This window comes from Mus musculus, chromosome 15 (assembly GCF_000001635.26).
Source record: "Mus musculus strain C57BL/6J chromosome 15, GRCm38.p6 C57BL/6J".
Lineage (NCBI taxonomy): Eukaryota > Metazoa > Chordata > Mammalia > Rodentia > Muridae > Mus > Mus musculus.
The window spans coordinates 38,305,129-38,330,915 of NC_000081.6; the positions used below are offsets into that span (position 1 = coordinate 38,305,129).

The 25,787-nt window shown below is 47.8% G+C and overlaps 1 long non-coding RNA gene across 8 annotated transcripts in view; it reads left to right on the forward strand.

Moving 5' to 3' along the window:
• Gm35248 overlaps positions 1–25,787 on the forward strand; it is a 44,393-nt gene that overhangs the window by 6,382 nt on the left and 12,224 nt on the right. Inside the window, exons 1-4 of one of the 8 annotated variants that reach the window (XR_001781641.1) lie at positions 808–1,689; positions 2,799–3,007; positions 5,566–5,646; positions 7,165–7,229. The exons of 4 other annotated variants lie outside the window; for them this stretch is intronic. This is a non-coding gene — a long non-coding RNA (predicted gene, 35248). Of the gene's footprint in view, positions 1–807; positions 3,008–5,565; positions 5,647–7,164; positions 7,230–25,787 lie in introns of those variants that run through there. 3 more of the 8 variants (XR_001781640.2, XR_001781639.2, XR_003951598.1) reach the window with 3 other exon arrangements.

The window sequence follows — 25,787 nt, forward strand, 5'->3', positions numbered from 1 at the left end:
GCCTTTAATTCCAGCACTTGGGAGGCAGAGGCAGGCGGATTTCTGAGTTCGAGACCAGCCTGGTCTACAAAGTGAGTTCCAGGACAGCCAGGGCTACAGAGAGAAACCCTGTCTCGGAAAGAAGAAGGAGGAGGAGGAGGAGGAGGAAGAAGAAGAAGAGGAGGAGGAAGAGGAAGATGAGGAGGAGGAGGAAGAAGAAGGAGGAGGAGGAGGAAGAAGAAGAAGGAGAAGAAGGAAGAAGAAGAAGAAGAGAAGAAGAGAAGAAGAAGGAGAAGAAGAGAAGAAGAAGAAGAGGAGGAGGAGGAGAGGAGGAGGAGGAGAAGAGGAGGAGGAGGAGGAGAAGGAGAAGAAGGAGAAGGAGAAGAAGAAGAAGAAGAAGAAGAAGAAGAAGAAGAAGAAGAAGAAGAAGAAGAAGAAGAAAAGAAGAAGAAGAAGAGGAGGAGGAGAAGAGGAGGAGGAGGAGGAGGAGGAGGAGGAGGAGGAGAAGAAGAAGAAGAAGAAGAAGAAGAAGAAGAAGAAGAAGAAGAAGAAGAAGAAGAAGAAGAAGAAGAAGAAGAAGAAGAGGAGGAGGAGGAGGAGGAGGAGGAGGAGGAGGAGGAGGAGGAGGAGAAGAGGAGGAGGAGGAGGAGGAGGAGGAGGAGGAGGAGAAGAAGAAGAAGAAGAAGAAGAAGAAGAAGAAGAAGAAGAAGAAGAAGAAGAAGAAGAAGAAGAAGAAGAAGAAGAAGAAGAAGAAGAAGAAGAAGAAGAAGAAGGTGGGAGAAGAAGAAGAAGAAGAAGAAGGTGGTTTGTCATTTTTAAAAACTATGTTTATGGGAGGGGGCAGTGGCCACAAGAGGGCAATGGATTCCTTGGAGCTGGAGTTAGGGACAGTTGTTTGTCACCTGTCACTGGTTTTAGGAAATGAACTCAAATCCTCTGCAAAAGCTACATGCACATCCTTAACCTCCAAGCTCTCTCTGTAGTCTGATAGGTTAGTATAAGGCATGCAGGGCTAAGGTCTATGTGGCACATGGGAACAGAGATGTCTAGAGGTAGTCTTCTCTCAGATCCGGAGTTAGGAGATGATAACTGGTGGGCTGGAGAAAAAAAAATACAAAAATCCTCAGAACATAGCAGCATCTGAAATTAAACCAAGAAATCCCAAAGGAGAAGGAAAACCCAGAGGAAAGCAGATGCAGGCACAGGGAGATGGTGGCTGAAGGTGCCGGGCCAGGAACTCCGCTCCTAGGTCTTGCTTGGTTTGCTGGTCTAGTGGGACTAAGTAGAGACCAGAGCCAAAGAGTAGCTCATGGAGAAACCGAAAATGTCATAAGGACTAGGGGAAAGAGCTTCGCCTTGACCAGTGAATGTTAGTTTCATCACCATGGTATATTAATTGCTTTTCTCACACCCGTGATCAAATACCTGATCAAAACAATGTAAGCGATCCTTTATTTTGCCTTCATTTGATACTGTCCATCACAGCAGGGACTGGTGGCCCCAGACGGGAACACAGGGTGACTGGTCACACTGTCCAAAGTCAGGATGCAGGGAAAAATGGACGAATGTTCTCAGCTACCTTTCTCTCTCTACTCAGCACCAGCCCAGTGCCGCAGGGCTCCCCACATTCACAGTGGGTCACCTCTCTTCACATAAACCTTCCAGGAAGCACGGTATAGACACACGCAAAGATGTGTTTCCAAGGCAACTGTAAGTCTACTCAAGTTGACAATGAAGATTAATGATCATAATTTGGAATTCTGTGCACACCTTTAGTCCCAGCATTTAGGAGGCAGATCTCTTGAGTTTGTGGCTGGCCTAATCTACATGTGAGTTCTAAGACATCCAAGACTACATAGTGAGAACTTGTCTCAACAAAAAGTAAAAGAAAAGATAGCTATCATATGTGGTTTTAAACCTATTTGATACTATTTCCATTTATTCTTTGTAAATGTCATACATCTATATAGCATATTTTGTTCATATCCATCTACCCTTGCCCCCTTGAGAGCTCAGTGCCCTTCACCCTCCCAACTTCATGCAGTTTTTTGTTACTATTGTTTCCTCTCAGAGGCCAGCATGTTTATGGACGTAGAACTATTCACTGGGGCATGGGCAGACTACAGCTCTGTTCCGAAAAAACAGTGGTGCTCTCTTCTGTTCACAGCTCTCCTCCTCTAGTCAGCTCTTTCATTCTTTATGAAGTGAAAAAAATAGTTAGATAGTTAGTAGATCAGGCTGGCTCCAAACTGAGAGATTCTCCTGCCTCTTCCTCCTGAATGTTGATATTTAAAACCCAGCCAAGCCAGTGGTGGTGCATACTTTCAGTTCCAGCACTTGGGAGGCAGAGGCAGGCAAATCTCTTAGTTTGAGGCCAGCCTGGTCTACAGAGTGAGTTCCAGGGCAACTAGGGCTACATAGAGAAACCTTGTCTCAGAAAAGGGGGAAAATGAAAACCAGCCAAGAAAAAACTTTAAACAAGGCATGGTAATTCTAGCACTTAGGAGGCTGAACAGTTACAGGCCAACTTATACTATATGAGTTTGAGGCCTGTCTGGACTACATCGTGAGCCTCTGCCATCTCTCCACCTCCATTCTAAGTGTCACTTGTTGGGTTTTCTTTTCTTTTTCTTTTTCTTTTTGTGGGGGTGTTTTTTATGAAATAGGGTTTCTCCTTGTAGCCCCTGGCTATTCAGGAACTTACTGTGTAGACCAGGAGGGCCTCAAACTCACAGAGATCCACCTTCCTCAGCCTCCTGACTGCTGGGAATAAAGGTGTGCCCCACCACCATCTGATTCTTTTTTTTTTCTTAATTTAGGTCGTCATACAGAATAATAGGTCTTACTATGGCATCCTCATGAACCTGCCATTATCTATCACTTGCTTACACTGTGAGTCAAAGGTGGTGCTGAGGACTCCCTAGCCAAGGTCTGCATAAGACTTGGAAGTTTCCTCATCCTGTTGGAAATCAGCCTTTAGACACGAATACTTGGGGTAGCCTACAGCACAGTGAGAGCCTGTGTGAAGGTGAGCAGTCATTTGGAGGAGCAGAAGCCATTGCAGTGGTCCAAGTGTACCTACACCAGAGCAAGGTTATCTGGGAGCCTCCATCCTGTCTCTCGGGACCAGCTAGTACCACGTGGAGAGGAGCCAAGCGTCCCAGCCCAGCTCTGGCCCAGAGAGTCATGAACAGTGGTAGACAGCAGCCCAGGTGTGATCCTGGCCTCTTCCTATAGCTCCTGCAGGGGTAGCATGGTTTAGGGAAAGGGGAAGAAGAGGTCCCATTTCTGGAGAAACTGGAGTGTGTGTATGTGTGTGTGCACAAGAGCCTCTGCCTCTGACTGCTGCCTGCGCTTTGAGCTGTGCCTGTGCCTCTGCCTCTGCCTCTGCCTCTGCCTCTGCCTCTGCCTCTGCCTCTGCCTCTTCCTCTGCCTCTGCCTCTGCCTCTGCCTCTGCCTCTGCCTCTGCCTCTGCCTCTGCCTCTGCCTCTGCCTGTACCTCTGCCTCTGCCTCTGCCTCTGCCTCTGCCTCTGCCTCTGCCTCTGCCTCTGCCTCTGCCTCTGCCTCTGCCTCTGCCTCTGCCTGTGCCTGTGCCTGTGCCTGTGCCTGTGCCTGTACCTCTGCCTCTGCCTCTGCCTGTGCCTGTGCCTGTACCTCTGCCTCTGCCTCTGCCTCTGCCTCTGCTTCTGCCTCTGCTTCTACCTCTGCCTCTGCCTCTACCTGTACCTGTGCCTGTGCCTGTGCCTGTACCTCTGCCTCTGCCTGTGCCTGTGCCTGTACCTCTGCCTCTGCCTCTGCCTCTGCCTCTGCCTCTGCTTCTACCTCTGCCTCTGCCTCTACCTGTACCTGTGCCTCTGCCTCTGCCTCTGCCTCTGCCCCTGCCCCTGCCCCTGCCCCTGCCCCTGCCCCTGCCCCTGCCCCTGCCCCTGCCCCTGCCCCTGCCCCTGCCTCTGCTTCTGCCTCTGCCTCTGCCTCTACCTCTACCTGTACCTGTGCCTCTGCCTGTGCCTGTACCTCTGCCTCTGCCTGCTTCCTGTGCCTGTGCTTCTACCTCTGCCTGTACCTTTGCCTGTGTCTGTGCCTGCTGCTTCTGAGACCACCCCTGTTGCTTGGCTCACTGAGCTTGGAGGCCTAATTTGACCCTCCACTAAAATTTAATTAAAAACTTTAATCAAAAATTATTTTGAATGTCTGTTTCTCTTTTTCTCTCCATCTCTCTGTGTGTATCTGTGTGTATGTGTGAGAGAGAAGTGTGAATGTAGTATATGCACACATGTACATGTATGTACACACATGCATGAATGTGGAGGCCAGAGAAGGACATCAAGTATTCTGTACTGTCACTGTAAATTTGTTCTGTTAAAACAGGGCCCCTGTCATACCATACCATACCAACACACAGATCTCCAGTGCACACAGACTTTTACTTGTGTTCTCAAGATTTGAACTCAAGTCCTTATGTTTGTACAGCAAGCACTCTTACCCACTCCCCACCCCACCCCCAGCCATCCCCTCAATTGGTTTTTATTTTATTTTAGAGACAGGGTCTCATGAAGCCCTAGGTGGCCTCAAACTTTCTATGAAGCTAAAGAAAGACAACCTTAAACTTCTGACCCCCCTCTGCCCACTTCCTGAGAACTGGGGTTACAGGCATGACCACCACACTCAGATTTATGCACGGCTGGGGAGCCAATGCAAGGCTTCAAGCACACTGGGCAAGCACTACCATTTGACCTACTTCACCAACCTGCAGGAGGGCTTTTTTGGCAAAGCAATTTCATCTGTCCACTCTCCGGCCTGCTCTTCACCTTCCTGAGAAGTGAGAAGCCAGCTAAGTGGCTTTTCAAGGTTCCATGAAGCAGTAAACTATGTTCATCACTCTTGGAGCTTTACAAAATGAAGCTGTGCTGTCGAAGTCTGAAAGTCCTGGGAAGGCCGAGCTAAGAGGGTCCTGTGCAGCTTCAAGGGTTGCCAGGATCACAGAGTGGCTTCCAGCTTCTCGTCCTGCCTCAGTCTTCTAAGTTTCAGAATTATACCTGTGTGTATTGTGCCTTTTAATGCAATGGAATTGACGTTTAAAAAAAAAAACTTGTTTATTTTTGTTTCCAGTGCAATGGTGAACATTATGAGGGCATCAGATCCCCTGGAACAGGAGTTACAGACAGTTGGGAGCTGCCATGTGGTTGCTGGGAATTGCACTGGGGTCCTCTGGAGGATCTTGCCAATGCTCTTAACTACTGAACCAACCCACTATTGGCATTTTAGTATGCATATTTTCAGTCTCTGCTCTGGCTTCTCACTTCCTTCTTTCTGCATACTAGACAAATATGGAACCATAAAAAAATTACGCAGCTGCTTAGCAGATAAAGATACTTGCTATTCAAGCCAGACAACCTAAGTTTGATCCTAGAACCTGCCGTGGAAGAAGAGAATTGACTCCTGAAAGTTGTCCTCCAGTTTCCACAAGCTTTCTGTGACACACACGCACACACACACACACACACACACACACACGCCCCTAAACCTTAATAAATTACTCTTTGTAACCTGTTCTTTCCCTTTCCGGTGCTGGGGATGGAACCTAGGACCCTGAACATGGCAGGCAAACACTGTACCGCTGAGCCACACCTCCGGTCCTGTTGGTTATGTCTAACACCTAAGTCACGGTGAGCATCTCCCTGCACATCAGACATTACGAAGGTAGAACTGTTAGGATTTGTGTCACAGGATGAGTTTCCAGTTTCTTGGCGTGATCCACCTGTTCTTACGTGTTCCGACTTCAGTATCCTGATATCTTGCCTGATGTCCAGGGGTATTCTATTCAGAGGCCAAATGTCTGCCTTCTCTTTTGTGCCCAGTGAGTCACCAGTGGAAACTATGGATGTGATCTCTGCCCAACAGTGGTATTTTAAGCATGTGCTCTACACTGAGCCATGCCCCCAACTCCTAAATAAGAACACTGAGATACATATGCACTTTCATTATTGTTGTTGTGTTTTATTATTATGAACCACACTCACTTTTGCTAGATAAACCTCCTACCATAGAGCTATATGCCCTGCCCTCTTACGTGACATCTTTGCTTGAAATCTTTGGAATGTTGATGCTTCAGAGAAAGGGAAGAGGTTACCCATGCTCCCCTTTGGCGTTCTTCAGCTTCCACGCCAAGAAGCCATGCTATGGCAGTTTGCCTGCCATGTTCAGGGTCCTAGGTTTCATCCCCAGCACTGGAAAGGGAAAGAACAGGTTACAAATAGTAATTTATTAAGGTTTAGGGGCGTGCGCGCGCGCGCGCGCGCGTGTGTGTGTGTGTGTGTGTGTGTGTGTGTGTGTGTGTGTGTGTGTGTGTGTACCACAGAGAGCTTGTGGAAATTGAAGGACAACTTTCAGGAGTCAATTCTGCTATGCCACAGAGTGCAGTCTTCCAGGAAATCACTCTGGACATGAGCACACACCCTTATGGCTGTCTAGCACTTACAGCTGCTGCTCTCAGCACCAATGAGTGCAGAGTGGCTCACACCAAAGGCAAGTGAGACCCACAAGCTTGGAAAGGAAGCCACTTTACCAGGAGGCAGTCATCAAATGATCCAAATATCAAATGGCCATTCAATACTCCAGAGATTCTTTACAAACACAAGGTTCCAGTGAGGCTTTGCAAGCACAGCAGTGAAGAGGCAGAGCAGGCTTCAAGGTGTGGTGGCCTCCATACAGTACTGAAATTCATGATTTCTGTTAGCAAAGGCACAAGGCCTGCCGATGCTACTGTAGGCTTGTTTCCTATCATTACAGGGAAGAAAATGTTGAGGTTTGGTTAAAGTTTAATGAAAATAAAGATACTAATTTTCTTCCTGTCAGCTTCAGAGGCCCCTAAATTCTATCCACAGATCCCTGTAAAGTCTTGAGACCCCTTATCATTCCACTTAGCTTCTAAAAAATTAAAATATAAGCTCAAAAATTACAAAAATGTTAAGGAAAACATGTTTCATTTTATGTGTAGGGGTGTTTTTCCTGCATTCACGTTTGTGTATCATGTGTGCAGCACCTGTGGAGGCTAGACAGGAGTGTTAGGTCCCCTGGGACTGGAGTTTCCAATAGTTGTGAGCCACCATGTTGGAGCTGGACCCTTAGTCTGGTTCCCTAGAAGCAGCCAATGCTCTTAGTCATTAAGCCATCTCTCCCCACAGGATACCCTGAGTGACATTCCTCAGCCTTAAGAACAGAGACTGAACACAGCAGCGCTCACTCAGAGGTAGGGCTCCCTCATTTCTGTTCATGCTGTCCACAAAGACCCAGCTGTCCTTGTCTGTAAACAGCAGACATTGATTGCTTATGTTTTGAAATGCTGGGATGCTCACCATCAAGGTACCAACAAACTCAGAGTGTGGTAAGGACCATTCTCTATGATAGTTCCTTCTCTTCTTCTCATGGTATTGCAGCCATCAACCTGCATTCCCTTCCCAACAAACCCCTTCCTACTGCTGTCACTTCAGGAGATATGATTCTAACATAAATTTGGGGGTTCACAAACATTCAGACACAACACCCTAACTCAGAGTTGCTTTGAAGGTGGAGAGGGATTAAGGCTAAAGAAGCAGTGTGTTTGGTTTCAGGAAGACAGCACGAACTCATGAGAACCGAGACCCACTTTCCGTGCACCTTTTTGGTCCATCCAAGACTAACAAACTCTTGGGGCTGAGAATGAATGACTCTTCCTGGTTGTTTATAGTTGGGAGTGAAGAAAAACGGGGGAAGGAGATATAAACAAAGCGTGATGTGAGAGGCATAGTCTGCAGACCTTCCTGTGAGGGTCCCTTAGGTTCTCTCAGGCTACTCTGTTTCCTTGGTGATAAACTGGGAATGACACTAGGAAATCAGGGGTGTTGGGAAGGGTTTAAAACAGTCAATCATAATTTTTTTTTTTTTTTGGTAAAAACAGAAGCATGGTTTCTCGAGCCTCTATGTACTCTAAATATCTTGTGGGTCTTGCAAAAACAGATGGTCCCTCCTCTGCCCGTGATTTTGTTTTCTGTGCTAGAGGTGATCCCTAGGCCTTGTGCATTCTAGGCAAGGGCTGGACCGATCAACTATACAAAGGCCCTGGGAGCTTTTGAGATAGGATCTGTGATGGGTTTGCATATGCTCAGCCCAGGGAGTGGCACTTTTAGTAGGTGTGATCCTGTTGGAGTAGGTGTGTCGCTGTGGGTGTGGGCTTTAAGACCCTCATCCTAGCTGCCTGGAAGTGAGTATTCTGCTAGCAGCCTTCAGATGAAGATGTAGAACTCTCAGCTCATCCTGTACCATGCCTGCCTGGACACCACCAAGCGCCTCCTGTCTTAATAATACTGGACTGAATCTCTGAACCTGTAAGCCAGCCCCAACTAAATGTTTTTATGAGTTGCCTTGGTCATGTTGTCTGTTCACAGCAGTAAAACCCTAACTAAGACAGGGTCTCACTATATTCAGACTGGCTCGGACTTTGAGATTCTCCTGCCTCTGCTGGCCAAGTTGCTGGGATTACAGATGTGCTCAACCAAGTCCAGCTTTGAAGCAGAGTCTCATATAATAGGTCCAGATCAGGTCCCATGATTCTGCATTTTGATCCCACAGTGTCCTAGGCAATCCCTGAGCTGCTATAGCAGGGGTTCAAAGTACTCTACAACTGTTACCGTCAGTATGGTTAGTGTTCTGCCCGGTCCTCTGGCCTGATGGTGCTTACTGAGTAAGAGGGAGGCAGAACTTTCCGTGAGGCAGGATTCTGCTCTGTAGACCACGCTGCTCTTGCATCCATCTCTCTCCTTTTCTGCCTACCACTGCCAGGCCATGCTGAAGACTGGCTACAGACAAGCCAAATAATCCTCTGGCCAAGCCAATCAAGCACAGAGAGTGAGGGCAAAGACTGAGTGAGATCATTTCTGGAAGTAGGGGAGACCGAAATACTTGTATGCAGAAAAAGAAAAAAAAACAGTTTGCAGTTTTCTTTTGTTTGTTTTGTTTTGAGACAGAGTTTTGCTATGTAGCCTTGGCTGGTCTGTCCTTAACTTTGGGGTCCCAGCCTCAAACAGATACATGCTAATCATCTCGTGTCAGTCTCCCAAATACTGGGATTACAGACATGCACGACCGCACCCAGAACTATTTTGTATTTGTAATAGGAATTGTGTCACACCTCTTCGCCTTGCAGGTCAGCTGGTTCCCTCCAGCCCCTTGCTGGTGGCTCTCTTAGACTCCCTGTATGACTAATTTGCTCCCAGTTCTTCTCCGATTCTCTCTAGGAATGTCACATTAGAAGGAGAGAACAATTCAGCCAAGAGTGCAGAACTCTCCAGCACTGCTGGGAAAGGCATCAACCGGTGCCGTGTCTCAGGGGAGCAGTGTGGCCCTTTCAACACCCACCCCCAACCTACCACCAAGTGGTTGAGAGCAAACAGAGTCTAGGTGTGACTGAAGTGATCAGCTTGCAGATTCACATGGCTTGGGTCGGCAAGGAGAATCACATGAAGTTTGACCAGAGACTGTGCAGGGGAGTGGTGGTAGCGATGCATGCCCAGTGAGTGCCTTGCAGCCTGAGGCAGACACTGGCTTCCCATGTTGTACATGACCGAGTCCCCATCTGCTAAGAAACTGACCAAGTAACAGCATCAGAGTCCTCACCCCAAGGCCGACTGTAATTAGTATCTGCTATTGGTGAGTTCTCCAGGAGGTTTCCACCACAGCCTTGCAGGAGAATTCAGGGGACCTAGCCTGGAAGGTGGAGGAGGAACAGGTTGGAGAGAGAGAGAGGTAACCAGTCAGGCTGATCTGTTTTGATGCAAAACCTAGTACAGCAAGCCTTGGGGTCTGATAATCTCTGCTACTGGGGAGGCTGAGGCAAGGACCAAAACTTGGAGGCCGAGGCCTATGTGTGAATCAAGGCCAGCCTGGGAAATTTCCTGAGACTCTGACTAAAAGTTAAAAAAAAAAAAAAAATTAAAGACAGGCCCAGTGTGATGGCTCAGTGGGTAAGAGCCCTTGCCACCAAGCCTAACACCATGAACTAGGTCAAATTATTTGCTATTACAAATACAATCACATGGGCTGGAGAGATGGCTCAGCGATTAAGAGGAACAGCTGCTCTTCCAGAGGCCCCTGGTTCAATTCCCAGCACCCACATGGCAGCTCACAACTGTCTGTAACTCCTGATCCAGGGCATCTGATGCCCTCATACAGACAGATACACATTTGGGTAGAACACTAAAGTACATAAAAGTAAATAATTTTAAAAAGACAAGTACCGGGTAGGAGAGAACCAAGCCCTGAAGGCTTGGCTTGTCCATGATCACAGTGGCATTGCTGCTTTTTCGCATGCACAGAGGAAATAAATACATAGAAATAAAATTAAAGAAAGAGAAAGAGAGCATGAAAGGGCAGAGTGTGCAGCTGGTGGCAAAGTGTGAAGCGGGTGGCAGAGTGTGAAGCTGGTGACAGAGTGTGCAGCCAGTGGCAGAGTGTGGAGCCAGTGGCAGAGTGTGCAGTCTGTGGCAGAGCCGGTGGCAGAGTGTGCAGCCAGTGGCAGAGTGTGAAGCCGGTGGCAGAGTGTGGAACCAGTGGCAGAGTGTGCAGTCGGTGGCAGAGCATGAAGCCGATGGCAGAGTGTGAAACCAGTGGCAGAGTGTGCAGCCAGTGGTAGAGTATGCAGCCAGTGGCAGAGTGTGCAGCCGGTGGCAGTGTGCAGCCGGTGGCAGTGTGCAGCCGGTGACAGAGTGTATAGCCGGTGGCAGAGTGTGCAGCCGGTGACAGAGTGTGAAGCCGGTGGCAGAGTGTGCAGCCGGTGGCAGAGTGTTAAGCTGGTGGCAGAGTGTGCAGCTGGTGGCAGAGTGTGCAGCCGGTGACAGAGTGTTACAGTACTGCAGTTTGCCATCAGGCCTGAGGTTTCTACAATAGGCTCTTCTCATTGGATTAATCATGTTTTACAAAAGAGAAGTCTATTTTGTTTTTCTGAGTGAGACAGAGTCTCTCTTCATACCCCTGACCAGCTTGGAACCCACCATGTAGAGCAAACTTGCCTTGTGTTCAGGAGAGCTCCTCCTGTCTCTGCCTCCTGAGTGCTGGGACTATCAGCATGAATCACTAAGGCCCCTACAAAGAGGGAAAAATGCCTTCTCACCAGCACCCTGGCTGGTTGGGGACCCAACACTCCTACCCAGATGGAATAAAAAGACCCTTCCCCGCAACCCTGGCCGAGGGAGAGTGACTGAAGGCGAAGGTGTTCTCAGCACAGCCCTGTATGGTTTTCAGTGCTAGTCATTAGCTGGGACTTAGAGTGGTTAACTTCTGCTGTTCCAAGGTAGATTCCAAGCCTTAGAGGATGCATTGAAACTTCAGCTGGGGAGTGGTCTGCTACAGGAGCCAGGCCAGCTCCCTGGCATGTTTGGCCACTAGGCCCACTGACTGGTGTGTTGTCTGCAGGCTTAGCACACTTGGTAGCTGCTAAGTGGGTTTTCTCCCTTCTCCTCTCCCCCACCTTTGCCCACTGCCCAGAACTAGGGTCTGAGTGCACTGACCTGTGCCTTTCAGGCATTTGGGCTTTGCACACTGTCAGAAGGGCAGAGGAGAAACAAGATTCTTGTGAGGAAACAGCTGGGAGACAAGGGCTTCTGTGGAGGGTGGTGACGTGGGAAAGTGGAACCCACTGCAAATGTTAGAATGACCATTGTATTGCAACCTTACTACCTGAGCTCCCTCCACAATCCCTCGTTAGATCAGTTTAGTCCAGATATCAGGAGTTAGTAAAAATGTTCAGATACTGCTGGACAAGATGATCAAAACCCTCTGATCTCTGCACTCAGGAAAACAGAGATCAAGGCCTGAGTTCAAGGCCAGCCTGGGCTATATAGGGAGTTCAAGGTCAGTCTAGGCTACACCAGTTCCTGTCTCAAAAACAAAACGGAACAAAATAACAAGAAGAATAACAAGAAACTCAAACAGACAGCACCCCTCAGATATGCAGACAAGACAAGATATGCAGTCCAGACAAGACAGCAGCTGGGGGTTAGAAGCTGGGGTCGTGGGTAAAATGAAGCCAACAAGGTGAAAGTGAAGTTGCCTGAGGTTATTCATCTATTTCCTTCTAGTTTTCTTACCTACAACTTGAAGGAATTGCCTTGTGAAAGTGTTTGACCACAAGCAACGAAGTTTTTACCTAGAAGGCCATTCTTTTTTTGCCCCAGGATAGTTTCTTAGTTCTGAAATCTCAAGAATCCATTAAGTGGTGGCTGAAAGTCAAGGCGATGGTTCCTATGTCTGACTTGAGAATTGCTCTGCAGTTTCAGGAGCCCCACAAACTATTCCAGGAAGATTGTAGTTAAAGTGCTCTAGTAATAGGACTTTGTCCAAGAAGAAATATCTCAGGGCTGGAGAGGTAGCTCAGTGGTTAGACGTGTACTCTTGCAGAGTGTAGCAATAATTAGTTAAACTGCTTTGTGCTCTAGGTGGGTGGCCCTCTCAGCCACCCGCCAGAGTCCTGTGGATTTGAGAATGAAAGAAACACACACACACACACACACACACCTGTTAATTTTAATATGCCTTGACTAGCTCAAAGGCTGGGCAGTTCTAATCCTCCCCGCTGCTAGCAAACATTCCCCTCCAGTACTCCTGAGTTAACGTCTTTTACAATCTATATTTTATCTCTGCTACCCAAACACAATTGGGGAAGTGGCCCGTGTGCCCACTTTCCCTGACTCCCACATGTCCGCAGGCCATCTTGGTGATGGGGATGAAGAAATCCTCCTGTCCTCTTTTCCTTGGTCCCTAGCCGGTGCAAATCTCCAGGTCCTGCCTCAGTATACCTGCCCAGACATTGGCTGTACAGCAGTTCTTTATGGCCAATCAAATCCAGCTGGGGGCAGACCAAGGCCTTTGGGGGCCGAATTGAAGCAAGACAGCATTAGAACCAATCCCTAACAGCAGAGGACCAGAGTTCAGACAGCAGCCCCCACTCTCAGGGTTCACACTGCCTGTAACTCTAGGTCCAGGGGACCTGCACACACAGGCACATACCTCCCCATAGACACACACAACTAAAAATGAGACTTTGGAAAAGGCAAAAAGAATTCTTTTCCCCCTCTGTTTCACAGGACTACGGAGAGACAGCTGGCCTTTCTCTTCTGCTAACTGGCTAAGGAGCACCCGGTGCCTGCTCAATGCTCCTTCCTGCTTTCCACTTTAAGATAATTGCTACCAGGCAGGGGCACTGAGTATGAACTGCTTTAAAAAATAATGTTCTTCTTTTTAATCAGTGAGGGAAAAGTTTGATTAGAACTTCTTGCTGAACTGTGAAACTCAGAGACACTGACATATATGTTCTGACGTTTAGCAAATCTATGTGATAACTCCTAAAGAACGAGTCAGTCAGTCCTTAGTTTTCAGCACCGAGCCTTGAACCTCGTGTATGCCATGTAGGCACTTACCAAGCTACATTTCCAGCCTCAGTTAATATTTCCTGAAAAAAAATTATTTTTTAACATCTTCTGCTTTATATAGACTTGTGAAACTGTCCCCCGAGAGGCAGATTTTATCCAGGTGCCACAGTCCTGGATTCCACCTGGAATCCCAGCCCTCGGGGGACTGAAACAGGAGGACTGTGACTCTGAGGCTGCACAGTGAGTTCCAGGATAGCCTGGGCTACATCGTGGAACCCTGTTGCTGAAAACAAAGTTATTTGTATATCTGTTTTGCAAAACACTTAAGAACTTCTCAGTGTTAAGTTTCTTCATTGGATATTTCCTTCGACAAGCATATGAATATGACGTGCATATCTTTCTCAGTGCCCTCGGTGCACTTCGGCTGCATATCTCCATCAGTGTCTGAGAGTCAGTCAGCCCTCCAGTAGGACTTCCCAGCTTCCTCAGGGAGTTTATAGGCTATTTATGTTTCATTGACTGATTTGTTAGAACAGTACTGAAATCTACAGAGACCCAGTCCTAACAGGAGCAAAAGTGGTGGCAGCCCAGGACTGGTGTTTTAATAGGGAGTGATTTTAGGAGTGATTTATTTCTAAACTCATATTTTTGGCTTTTTGTTTGTCTGTTGTTTTCTGAGACAGGGTCTCATACAAGCCAGGCTAGTCGATAACTCACTATGTAGCTGGAGTTGTCAACGCCTTGAACCTTCAGCTGCTACCTCCCAAGTGCTGGGATTGCAGGGAAGGCATCAGTATTCATGAATATAGTCAATTTCCTGCCTTCATGGAGTTAAACACTTGATTAATTATGAATATACATATGCTTATGCTATATGTCCTCATAGACAGCAGAAAGCAGTGAGTACCCACTGTAAAGCGTATACTAACTGTGATGGTCTGGATAGGCTCGGCCGAGGGAGTGGCACTTGTAGAAGGTTTGGCCCTCTTGGAGTAGGTGTGGCCCTGTTGGAGTAGGTGTGTCACTATGGGTGTGGGCTTTAAGGCCCTCATTTTAGCTGCCTGGGAGTCAGTCTTCCACTAGCAGCCTTCAGATGAAGATGTAGAACTCTCAGCTCCTCCTGCACCATGCCACTCTGGTTGCTGCTATGCTCCCACCTTGATGATAATGGACTGAACCTGTAAGCCAGCCCCAATTAAATGTTGTCCTTATAAGAGCTGCCTTGGTCATGGTGTCTGTTCACAGCAGGAAAACCCTAACTGAGACACTGTCTAATACGAATTAGTATACCTTGTATTAAAAACAATGGAACTATGCCCTGTACCTGGAATGGTGGGCAAATTAACCAAGTTTTAGTTCCCAAACTTAAGTAACTAAAGTTTTCAGAGTCGTTTTAGCTGCAGTCCGATGACTGTGCCCTCAGAGGGAGACTGCTAATTTTTTTAGGTACAGTGATTTTAATGATCTCCGCTGAGCCAGGCCTCTGCTCCACACATGAGCTCGCAGCATCACAGCGGCCCTATGAGCATGCGCAGTACTGCCTCGGCTTTGTAACTTGGCTCTTGTGGGGACCCTGCATTGCAAGCACCTGTTGCAATCCCTGGCGTGCTCTGTGACAGGTCTTCACATGCAGAAAGCCCTTTGCTTTATTTCGGTCCGAGAAAGCATCTCTGCGTGTGAATAGGGAGACAAGTCTGCAGATGTATTTCCAGCCCAAGTCCCAGAGTCCTGACGGGAACTCCTCTGGCTGGGAAACAAAACACATCTCATCTCGCCCCATCCTCCGGGGTCTCTGCCTTAACTCCTCTAACCTCGGGCGCCCAGCACCTCTAGAGAGTCACTCATTTGCAGTGCACCTTTCGGGTGCTCCTGGCTCCTGAGCTGCATCCTCAGCCCTGTGTTTATTCTATTTTGGTTGTAATTGTTCTAAAGTTTTTCTCTGCATCAAGAGGAGGAAGTCCATCTGAGGCTTCTGTCGATGTCCGATGTCAGCTCTGTCGCCGTGAAACTACTAAACACATACATAGCATTGTCTCTGTGTAGAGCCCCGGTCCTCCAAGTCTGTGTGAGGAGCCACCTGCCCTGGGCATGTTCATCTGAATCACTTTTCAGCAGGCTGTAAACCTAGAATGGTAGGTTTTCCCGGACCTGAACATCAATTAGTAAAGTAAATTAGGGCCAATTAAATGAAGGTTAAACACAGGCCAAGAAAGAAATCACTTCCAAAAAGTATTTACGTAATCCTCCCAAAGGGAGGCTCTTCTCCCAGTCACCTGTGTACAGGTGAGGTCCCTAAACCTACTAAGAGGAGTATGGTGGTCCCAGTCCCTGCAGGGCCTGTCTGCCTCGACTGCAATTCCCTGGGGGGCAGGGGGCGGAGTCAGCGCTTCTGGAAACTGACCCTCCTGGAGGCAAGGCCTTAAAGATAAGGCAGAGCCTGATTCTTATTCTCTGTAGCTCATATTTAGTCGCCTCTCCCTTAAGAAGGGAAGAAGTAAGATGTGGCTGGAGGCCACACCTCAAGAAGGCAGGCGGACAGTGTCCAGTGGAATAAAGCGATCAATCGTCTGTTTTCTCCTTTTTTAAATCGAAAGAGGCATCTGAGTTGGGGCTGTTCCAGCTTGGCCCCTTGCCATTTCTCGTTTATCTAAAGGATGGCACAGCCAGGCGCCAGGTCACTCCTGTCATCTCAGCACTGGAGAGGCTATGGCAAGAGGATTTCTATGAGCTTGAGGCCAGCCTGGGCTACACCATAAGACCTTCTAGGTCCACAGTATTGTCAGCCCCAAATCGCAGGTCCATCCTCTGGACATATTTAAGGTCCCCAGGCTCCTCAGTTGTTGGGGGCGGAGGGCTCGAAGATCTGGGATACAGCAAGAAAACTGGGTATCCACAGAGGGTTATCAATACTTTCCTGGCATGTACCGAGGCCTGGGTTCCAACCCAGCAGCAGTTGGCAAGGAGGGACTGAGAATGAAAGTGGGCAAAGACTCTATTTTCACAATAAGATAGAGTGCTCCCCTTCTGTCCCCCTTTCCTTCTCTTATCTTGAAGTACTTGGTGTGGATTCCATGGCCTTAAGCATACTAGGCAAGTGTCCTACCATTGAATTTATATCCTAGCCCCCAAATAGCAAATGAAGGTTTTGTTTTTCTGTTTTGGAGTCTTATTATAGAGTACAAGGAGGCCTTGAACTTGCAATACTCTAGCCTTAGCCTCCCAAATCCTGAGATTACAGATTTGTACCAACAAGCCTGGCTCCAAAATCAGGCTCCTCCTTTTCCTCCTCCTCCTCCTCCTCTTCTTCCTCCTCCTCTTTTTCCTCCTCCTCTTCTTCATCCTCTTCATCCTCTTCTTTCTCCTCTTCCTTCTCCTCCCCCTCTTTGTCTTCTTCTTCGTGATATAGGGTTTTTCTGTGTGTAGCCCTGGGTATCCTGAAACTTGCTCTGTAAACCAGGCTGACTTCAAATTCAGAGATCTGCCTTGCCTCTGCCTCTTAAATGCTGGAATAAAAGGTGTGTATCACTACTGCCCAGGTCAAAATCGGGTTTCTAAACTCCACTGTTGGGTCTCGGCTGGAAGCTTCCTCTTTGGAGCTCACAGCTACTCCCAAATCTCCCAAGCCTCAATGAGAGTTGCTGAGCCTAGGAGACCGTAAACTTGAGACATACAGATATAGACAGACCCCTCCTACAAATCCAGAGGTCATTGATCTGGGTGGGAAACCTGGCAGGTCAGTACTATTCTTGTGACTCCTCAGGGGTCTTGATACTGGATCACATATGGAGCCAATGGGATAGGTGGTTGGAGGCCCTTTATGTTGGACCTCTACCAAGAACAGACTCTTGCTACTCTGGACTCAGTGATCAAACTGCTTACACATGGTATGTATCCCTGGAACACTGAGGCTGGCAGTTGTCTTTCAGTCATTTGGCAAGTAAATGTGTAGTGTGCTGTGTCCCTGGACTGTACCTAGGATTGGGCCCTCCCCACAGAGCAGACGCCTGCTTCCAGGAGCTTACTGTCTGGTGAAGGTGTGTCAGGCCCCTTCACTGTACCCAGCCTCCTCCATTTCTTTCAGTGTCAAGAGAGCTGAGCTCCCTAGACCACTAGTCTCTTTCACCGCAAGTTTGCCGTCTGTGCTGCGTAGTTTTTGTGTCAACTTGACACAGGCTAGAGTAATTTTGGAAGAGGGAACCACAGTTCAGGAAAATGCCTTCACCTGGCCTGTGGTCCATTTTCTTGATTGTTGATTCATGTGGGTGGGCCCAGTCCACAAGGGGTGGGGCCACCTCTGGGCTGGTCCCAGATGCTAGAAGAGAACGGGCTGAATAAGCCGTGCAGAGGAAGCCAGTAAGCGGCACCCTCCATGGCCTCCACATCACTTCCTGCCCTGACTCCCTTCCATGATGGTCTGTGATGTGGAAGTGAGATGAATCCTTTCCTTCCCAGGTTTCTCGTGGTCGTGGTATCTTACCATAGCACTAGAGAGCAAAGTGAGACACCCATTTCTAGATACACTCTCTGCCTGGTTTGCCCTTACACCCAGTCAGTTACCCACACCTTTTGTCTTAGTTCATACTCAGTAGTAAACTGTTCAATACATGTATTTCTTAACTCATCAAACGTATCCAGAGTGCTTTCTATTTGCCAGGCTTGGTTGTCATCACCAGGGCTTTGAAGAAGGTAAGGCAGGTAGGAGTCCGAGGTACAAAAGTTACGGAGACATTTGCGCCAAGGATCATGCAGTACTGTCACAGGGCCAGCCACGGGTCCTCCCCAACTTGAGCACCCTAGGGATTTGAAGGATGTAAATCTCTCTGTTTGCCTGTGATCTTCCTTCCCAGCTGGGTGACACAGCCGGACTCGATTCTGTCCCTTCCTCTTTGCTGTGTCACACTCACAAGCATTCTGCCTCGTCTGGTGTTTTTTCATAAGTGTGCCCCTGCCCAGCTGCCTGGGAATCCCCGGGCACTTTTTAAATGCAGCCTTCCTAGTCCCACCTAGTAAGTTCACTTCTGGGAAAATGGAATTCAATGGCAGCTATCACTGACAAAGTTTTTTTAGGGAGGGAGGGGGGACATGGAGCAGAGCCGCAGACACTGCTAACTCTGACCAATAAGGGAAGAAGAAGATAGGGGCAAGAAAGGCCTTCCCATGAGAGGACTGGAAGAGTAGACACTGAAGGGGCTGTCTTCAGGGGCACGTGTTTATCGCTGTAGGAAAGTGACTGGCACCTTCGCTGGGCCTGTCGCTGGGCTTTCTTAGCCCTCCCCAGGTCGTCTGCACTGCTTGCTCAGGGAGCTGTAGGTGGTACTGTCAATAGCCTTACAGAGGGGTGCAGGTCTCTGTGGAGTGAGTGGTTAGATGGGTGTGTCTAAGGGCAAATGAGGCCCGTGGGAGGGCCTCTACACCTGCTCAGCTTGGCCTCCAAGGCAGGTACCTGACATTTTCACTTGCTTCATATGGTACCCCGCAAAGATGCCCACATACTTTGGGGTGTCAGATGCATGCTCTTTAGTGGTGATCACCACGGAATGGGACGAATCAATTGTGTGAGTCACCAGTAAGCCCGGTTTTCAGGGTGGAGCATACCTCTGATTTCCCAACTCCTCATTCCCTTGGCAGCGTGAGCGTGAGAGCCGTCTGGCTGGCCCTCCACGCCCAGCAACTCACCGGAGAGCTCGAGGTGGGTGCACAGCTGCTTTCTCAGCTTGCTCTGAAAGTCTGGTAAGAGTTGTGACAGCAAGACAGAGGACAGAAAACTCAAAGCCTGGCCTAGGAGGTAATGTGGGGTAGCCTCAACACCTAGGTCCTGTGTAGCTTCGGCAGCTCAGTCCCTGTCTCAGTGTCTCTACACAGCACACTATTGAGGGAGGACTTCCTCAGCAGGTTGATCAAGCTGAGTTAATTATAACTTGTTCTGTTGTGAGCGCAGAAGGCTGCCATCTTCCCTATGTACCAGTATCACCTGTTGATCTTGTTAAAACAGATGCCCACCCTGTGCCCTTAAGAAAGGGAGATGACAGACCCAGAGTGTTATCAGCTTGTAACTTGTCCATCTCTCCTGTCTGTGCCTCAGGCCCACCTCAGATGGTATTTCTACCCACACTGGGCCCAGCCCTTCAAGAGCGAGCCTCAGCGTCCCTGGCTCCTTCTCCAACCCTGCCCTTCCTCCAGGGCCTTCACCACCACTGCACCAAATCCCATTCCTATGAGTATCCAACAGGACTGTGCGGCTCTGAACCCCAACTGACCGGGCAAGAAGTGTGCCCCGGGCCTTAACCAGAGCAACTCATGGGAGCTTGATTTCCACTTGAATCAAAAGAAATGGTCACAGACACACACCTCAGGCTGAGGCAGGAGGGTTGCTGTGAGTTTAAGGCAGTCTGAATAATATTGTGAGTTCCAAGCAAGCCTGGATTGCAGACTAAGCATACAAAACAAACAAAAAACAGCAACACAAAAAACCCCAAAACAACAACAAAAAAACCCAAACAACAACAACAAAAATTTAAGAAAGAAAGGGATGTGGGGGGAGTTAGGGAGAAGAAAAAAGGCCACGGTTCACCACGTCTTCTGATGGCAGATCCAGCAATCTGGGCATACACAGTAAAAGTCACCCTTTCCTTTGGTAAGCCAGGTCCTACACACAGCCACGACCTGCACAACTGTGAGTGGCAGCCGTCCGTACCTATGCTTCCTACCCAGCGCATTCAGCCTTCTTACCGTAGGTACCCGGCCTGCAACTTCCTCTTAGTAAGGTCAAGGACAGACCAGTTGTAAGTCGTAAAGCATCAAGATCTTCCAGGGAGGGATTGGAGTTCTTTGGCTCTGTGTGCATTTTTTGCCCTGCCCCAGAGCGATGGGCAGCCAGGCTTTTCTGCCCACCGTGTGAACAGGCTCTGCTGGGGTACCTCTTCGCTGCTTTTGTTATATTGTTACTATGTATTTTACAGCTCTGCCTACTAGACCGCCGACACATTTAGAGCAGAGTCCCTCATTTGGTCATCTTTGGAGTGGCAGTGACCAGCACCACACCTGGCACGGAGAGTAGGCAGTAAATATTTGGAAAATGACTGAAAGAAGCCATGGAGAGCTCACGTCTGGTTTGGTGTGTATGTGTGTGTGTGTGTGTGTGTGTGTGTGTGTGTTTATCACACTGAATGCTAGTGACCACCCTGGATGAGCTTGGTCTGAGGTGCCCTGGTCCCTGGTGGTTATCATCTGGTTACAAAATATGTTAAGGATGATGAACATGTCACACAGGAGCCCCCCCCCCCACTTGCCTTGACCTGTCTCAAGCTCAGAGAGTCACTCACCAACTAAGAGTTGCCATATCACATGGAGTCACTGTCCACCTTGGGGTAGCCTCTAAGAACCTCCTGTCCTAGGCTCACGAAAGCATCATCAGTATGAGTCTATGGGCAAATCCTTACCAGAGAAAACCAATATTTACAGTGGAAACTGACTGGTAAATACTTGATATCAAGTTTATGCAAATTGAGTAAGCACCAATTAAGTTCATACACTATAGCTCCAATAAACAAACAAACAAATGCCACCACTTTCCAGTGGCGTTGTATAGGCCTTATCGCTGGAGACTGCCTGCGCCCCATCTAGGGCAGTTAGGAAGCTCCAGGTCCTCTAACAACAACAGTGAATGGAAGCATGTTAGCAGGCAAAGCCATGGTGCAACGGATGTGGGTGACCAGAGGTGACCAGAGACACCCTGACCCACTTCTTCACAAACCGTGTGACTTGGGACAAGTGGACATGTTTGAGCCTCCATTTCTTCATCTGTGAAAAGAGTTGGGGGAGTAATTGTTAGCTCACGCGGACGCTGAGAACATGAAATCAAGTTGCACCATGAGAAACAAATGTAAGGGAGGGAAGTTGCTGTACCCAACCGGGTGAGCAGCAGGCGCTGTTCCTGAGGGTGTTTGTGGTTAAATGTGGTAACACAGACATGGAGGCCAGCAGGTTCCAGCTTGTCCTTCATCTTCTCCTTCTGATTACTAAAACTGCAACTATAGCATCCCCAGGCCCACCTTCAGACTCTGGGTGTCATATGCACATAGTCAGAACTTGCACAGGTCACAGGCCACCAAGGTTGCATGCCTCTTCATTCCAGGCTAACCCACAATCTAACAGTGGAACATTTAAAGAAATGTTTGTAGAATGAATGGGTGTGAAAACAGATATCTTACTCTCTTAGGAGTGGAAAGGGGCCGGGCGTGGTGGCACACGCCTTTAATCCCAGCAGTTGGGAGGCAGAGTTAGGCGGATTTCTGAGTTCAAGGCCAGCCTGGTCTACAGATTGAGTTCCAGGACAGCTGGGGCTACACAGAGAAACCCTGTCTCGGTAAAAATAAATAAATAAATAAATAAATAAATAAATAAATAAATAAATAAAATAAAAATAAAAGGAGTGGAAAGGGACCAAAATCACCAAGTGGACACTGACAGGGTTTTAAATACCAGAGTGATGCTAGATCTCTGGCCACGGGCATTTATGGGCACCCTGTAGCTGTTGCTTGTATGTTGAAGAGTCTGTACATTTTAAACAATTCATTAAAACACTTTAAAATATTAGTGCAAGGCCAAAATGTTTCTCAGTGGTACAGTATATGTTAAGTTTCCCCAAGGACCCTGGTTCAAACCCCAGCACTTCCTCAATTAAAAAAAAAAAAAAAAGCCGTATCCCCTTATCCTGTGTCCCTTGTCACAGGAAAACATCCTGACCTGCCTTAGCACCTTGCCTGTTCTTAGTGACCTCACCTGGCCCCCAGAGGTTTTTCTGTTGCTGTCACTCACTTTCCGGGCTTGGAGGCAGTCATGGAAAATAGGTAAACTCAAAACCAAGGCTTGACAGAACCAACTTTGAAAAGAGAGATGGTGTGTGCTTGGTTTTGGGTGTCCCTGTCTGTCAATTATGTGGGTCACCCATGTACCTGGTCCCCTGAAGAGAGCCCTAGTCAACCATCATGTCCTTGCCTGCGCAGTGGCTTCTGTCTCCCCTCACCTTCTGATACTTACTCATCGTTTAAGACCTAACCCAGGTGCCGTCCTTTCCGGGAGGTCTCTGTGAGTCACCACACTGCATGGTGAGGCATTACTCCACCTGTGACATTGGTTCCAGAATGGGCATGATTTTGTTTTCCAGAGGGACACCTGGCAGGATCTGGAGACATTTTTAACTGATGTGGTAGTAGGGCACCGATACACACTAGCTACTAGTAGAAGAGGCCAGACATCCCACACCAAGGAATTATCCAACCCCAGCTGTCCACACTACCACTCTTAAGACCTCTCTGCTTGTGGGGAGAGGCTGGTCCTTTGGGTCTCACTGCAGTGGCCTTGTTGGTTCAGCCTCTGTCCCACAGTCTGTGCACACAGCTCAGAGCTGTATGCCCCTTTCCCAGATGTACCTCTCTAAACTTTGGAGCCGTCTCTCAAGCTGTGCCCAAGTACTGTGGATCGCATTATGAGCTAAGAGGAACACATCAAAGGCTTCTAAAGGAATAGAGAAAAAGGTCATTGAAAAAAAACCTAGGGAACTGATTACCAGGTTAAACCAGAACAAACTTGCTGGCATCCTCCCTTTTAGACTGGGAAACATTAATCTTATATAGTTCATCCCATATGTGGCTTAGCCATTTTGGCCAGGGTTGGGGGTCAGAAGAGGAGAGTCATAGAAAATAAGTTCCTAATCCTGTCTTCCCCCTGCACGTTCCCTGCTTCATGCCTTATGGTGTCCCACCTTCCTTCCCTCACCCTGCCACAGTTTCTGGACTACAGACTTGCTTCTCTGAGGCCTTAGTCATTTTTGTTGAGTGGGACTCAACAAGTGGGCTACACATTGGCTTAATATATAACTGTACTTGAACCTCTGGGGAGGTCTAAAGAAAACAGTGTGACACGGGTAGGAAATGGAACACGATTTCTTGGTGGTAACAGGCATAAGAAAGCACAAGGCCTCTAAACCAACAGTGGCCACAGCTTCTAGAAGCGATCAGGAGCTCAAGGCCTGAAGCCCAGCTGGTGGCCACCTGTGTGGTCATGTGCCCTAGTGTGTCAGGCAGCCTCACACACACCACCCACGAGCCCTGGTCACTTACTCACCGCATGTTCTGGGTAGTAGAGGATAAACATTTCAAAGCTGGACTTAGAACTTGGCTGAGCCTTGCTTTTAATCATGTGAAAGCCAGAATACTCCAGAAAAATGGACAGCTTAGAAGGGTCAAATGTGGACAAGTCTGATAAGAGAGATCTGACTCCACAGGGCCATGTTCCCGAGTGGAAGAACTTCCTGGAAGCTCAGGGCCGTATGCCCCTCTCCCAGATGTGCCTATCTAAACTTTGGAGCTGTCTCTCAAGCTGTGCCCAAGTACTGTAGCTCGAATTACGAAGGAGTGAATGGAAATGGGGGTGTGAATGTTGTCCTTCCGAGTCATGGTGGTCAGAGCTGTGGACAAAACTCTTGCCCTAAAGTTCTGGGTGCTGGCTTTAGGCATTAAGGATTGATTTAGGCAAAAGAAGAATTCAAGGTACTCCCTCCTAGGAGCACCCCGCCCCCCAGTTTTTGGAGTTCTTATAACAACTTAACATTTTTTTCTCCACTTACAAAAAAGAAACCAGAGATGTAAAATTTCTTTGCTATTTCATAACTGTATACATATCCATATTAATATTTCTCTGTGGGAGGAAAGGTATGGAAATTTGATCAATGTTTGTGGACTCTGATTATTTGGCATTTATCTGAAAGGGGGGGGCATGGGTGTTCACCATTTCCCCAGGGCAGTAATCACTCAGTCTTTGAAGTGTTATGACTTTTCAGGGCGACTTTAGGGCGGGGGTGATGGCAATGAGACCTAGGGCTGTACACAGGACAGGTGGTCCCCCCATACAGGACAGGTGAATCCACTCATTCATAAAGGAGCCACACCTATCCAGCCCCAGTCCTTGTCACTGTAAACTTACTGTGTTTCACATTCTAATCCGGGTTTAAGAGCTCACACCTGTAATCCCAACACTTGAGAGTATGAGACAGGAGGATTGCTGTGAGTTTGGGGTCAGCCTGAACTACACAGTACTAGTTCTAGGCTAGTCTGGGCAATGGAGTGAGATACTATCTCAAAAGAAAAGAATAGGGGGCTGGAGAGATAGCTCAGTGGTTAATAGCCCTTGCAGGGGACTCTGGTTTGGTTCCCAGAACCCACATATCAGCTCATAACAATCCAAACTCGAGTTCTAGGGTACCTCATACTCTTTTCTGGCCTCCTCCGTGAGCCTTGCACACACATGGTGCACACACATACAATCAGACAGACACTACTGCACATTCCTCAGTTACAGAGCTAGTTTGAGCTTAGTCTGGACTACATGAGAGACTCTGTCTCAAAAGAGATAAGGCAAACCTCACCCGTCCACATTGTACAGGGGTTAACTTAAATGTATAAGATCTTATCAACATGATTTTAAGCACAAAAACTAATGAAGTCTTCCCTAAGTGAATGGGGGGGAGGGGGAGAGAAATAGGCAAACCAACAACCCTGCTCGTAAGCAGGTAAGCTGGCACAGCCTGTGTTCCCAGCACTCAGTCGGATGAAGTAGGAAGATTGTGGTTGGTGAGGTCAACTTGAGCTGTATAACAAACAAGACTGTGTATAACTAAATAATAACAAATTTACAACAGCTCATATCTGCTTAGTATGTGCCAGGAACTGATGGAAAGAACCAATCCTTGGGTCTCAGCTGGGACTCCAGGTGTGCACACTCACTTCCTCCTGGGATATTACAGTTATAGTTGTATCAACTCAGGAATACAACATGACTATTTAGTTAAAAAGAAAAACAAACAAAAGAACAGGACAACACTAAGACCTAAGACGGGGAGGGGAGAGGGAGGAAGATCAGGACAAAGTAAAATTATACATATATGGAAAATGCCGCAGTGGGCCCCAACAGTTTGTAAACTGACGTAAATAATTAATTAAGCATAACAGCATCGATTTTAGCTCCCTCGACTTTATGGTCCTCTTAGCACCTTTGCTCAGAAGTTATCTTTTCTCATCACCGAGGGAACAGATGGGTTCTCCACTTTAAAGGCCTGGATTTAAAGCTGGTTCTAATTTTATTGGCATTTGAGTTAATCATTGTAAACTCCCTGAGTCTGAATTTCCTAATTCATAAACTAAGAAATGCACACACACATTGCAATAAGAATCTAGTAAGATCATGGTGAGGACATGTCAGAATTATTACATCATATTCTATAGCAAACCTATTGGATCATTTAATTAGAGGATTTTAGAGGCTGTTTGGTCTAAACTGTTATATTGTGGAGACACAGAGACTAAGTTGTAGCTCAGTAGTAGGAGTTACACGCACCACTGGGTGCATGA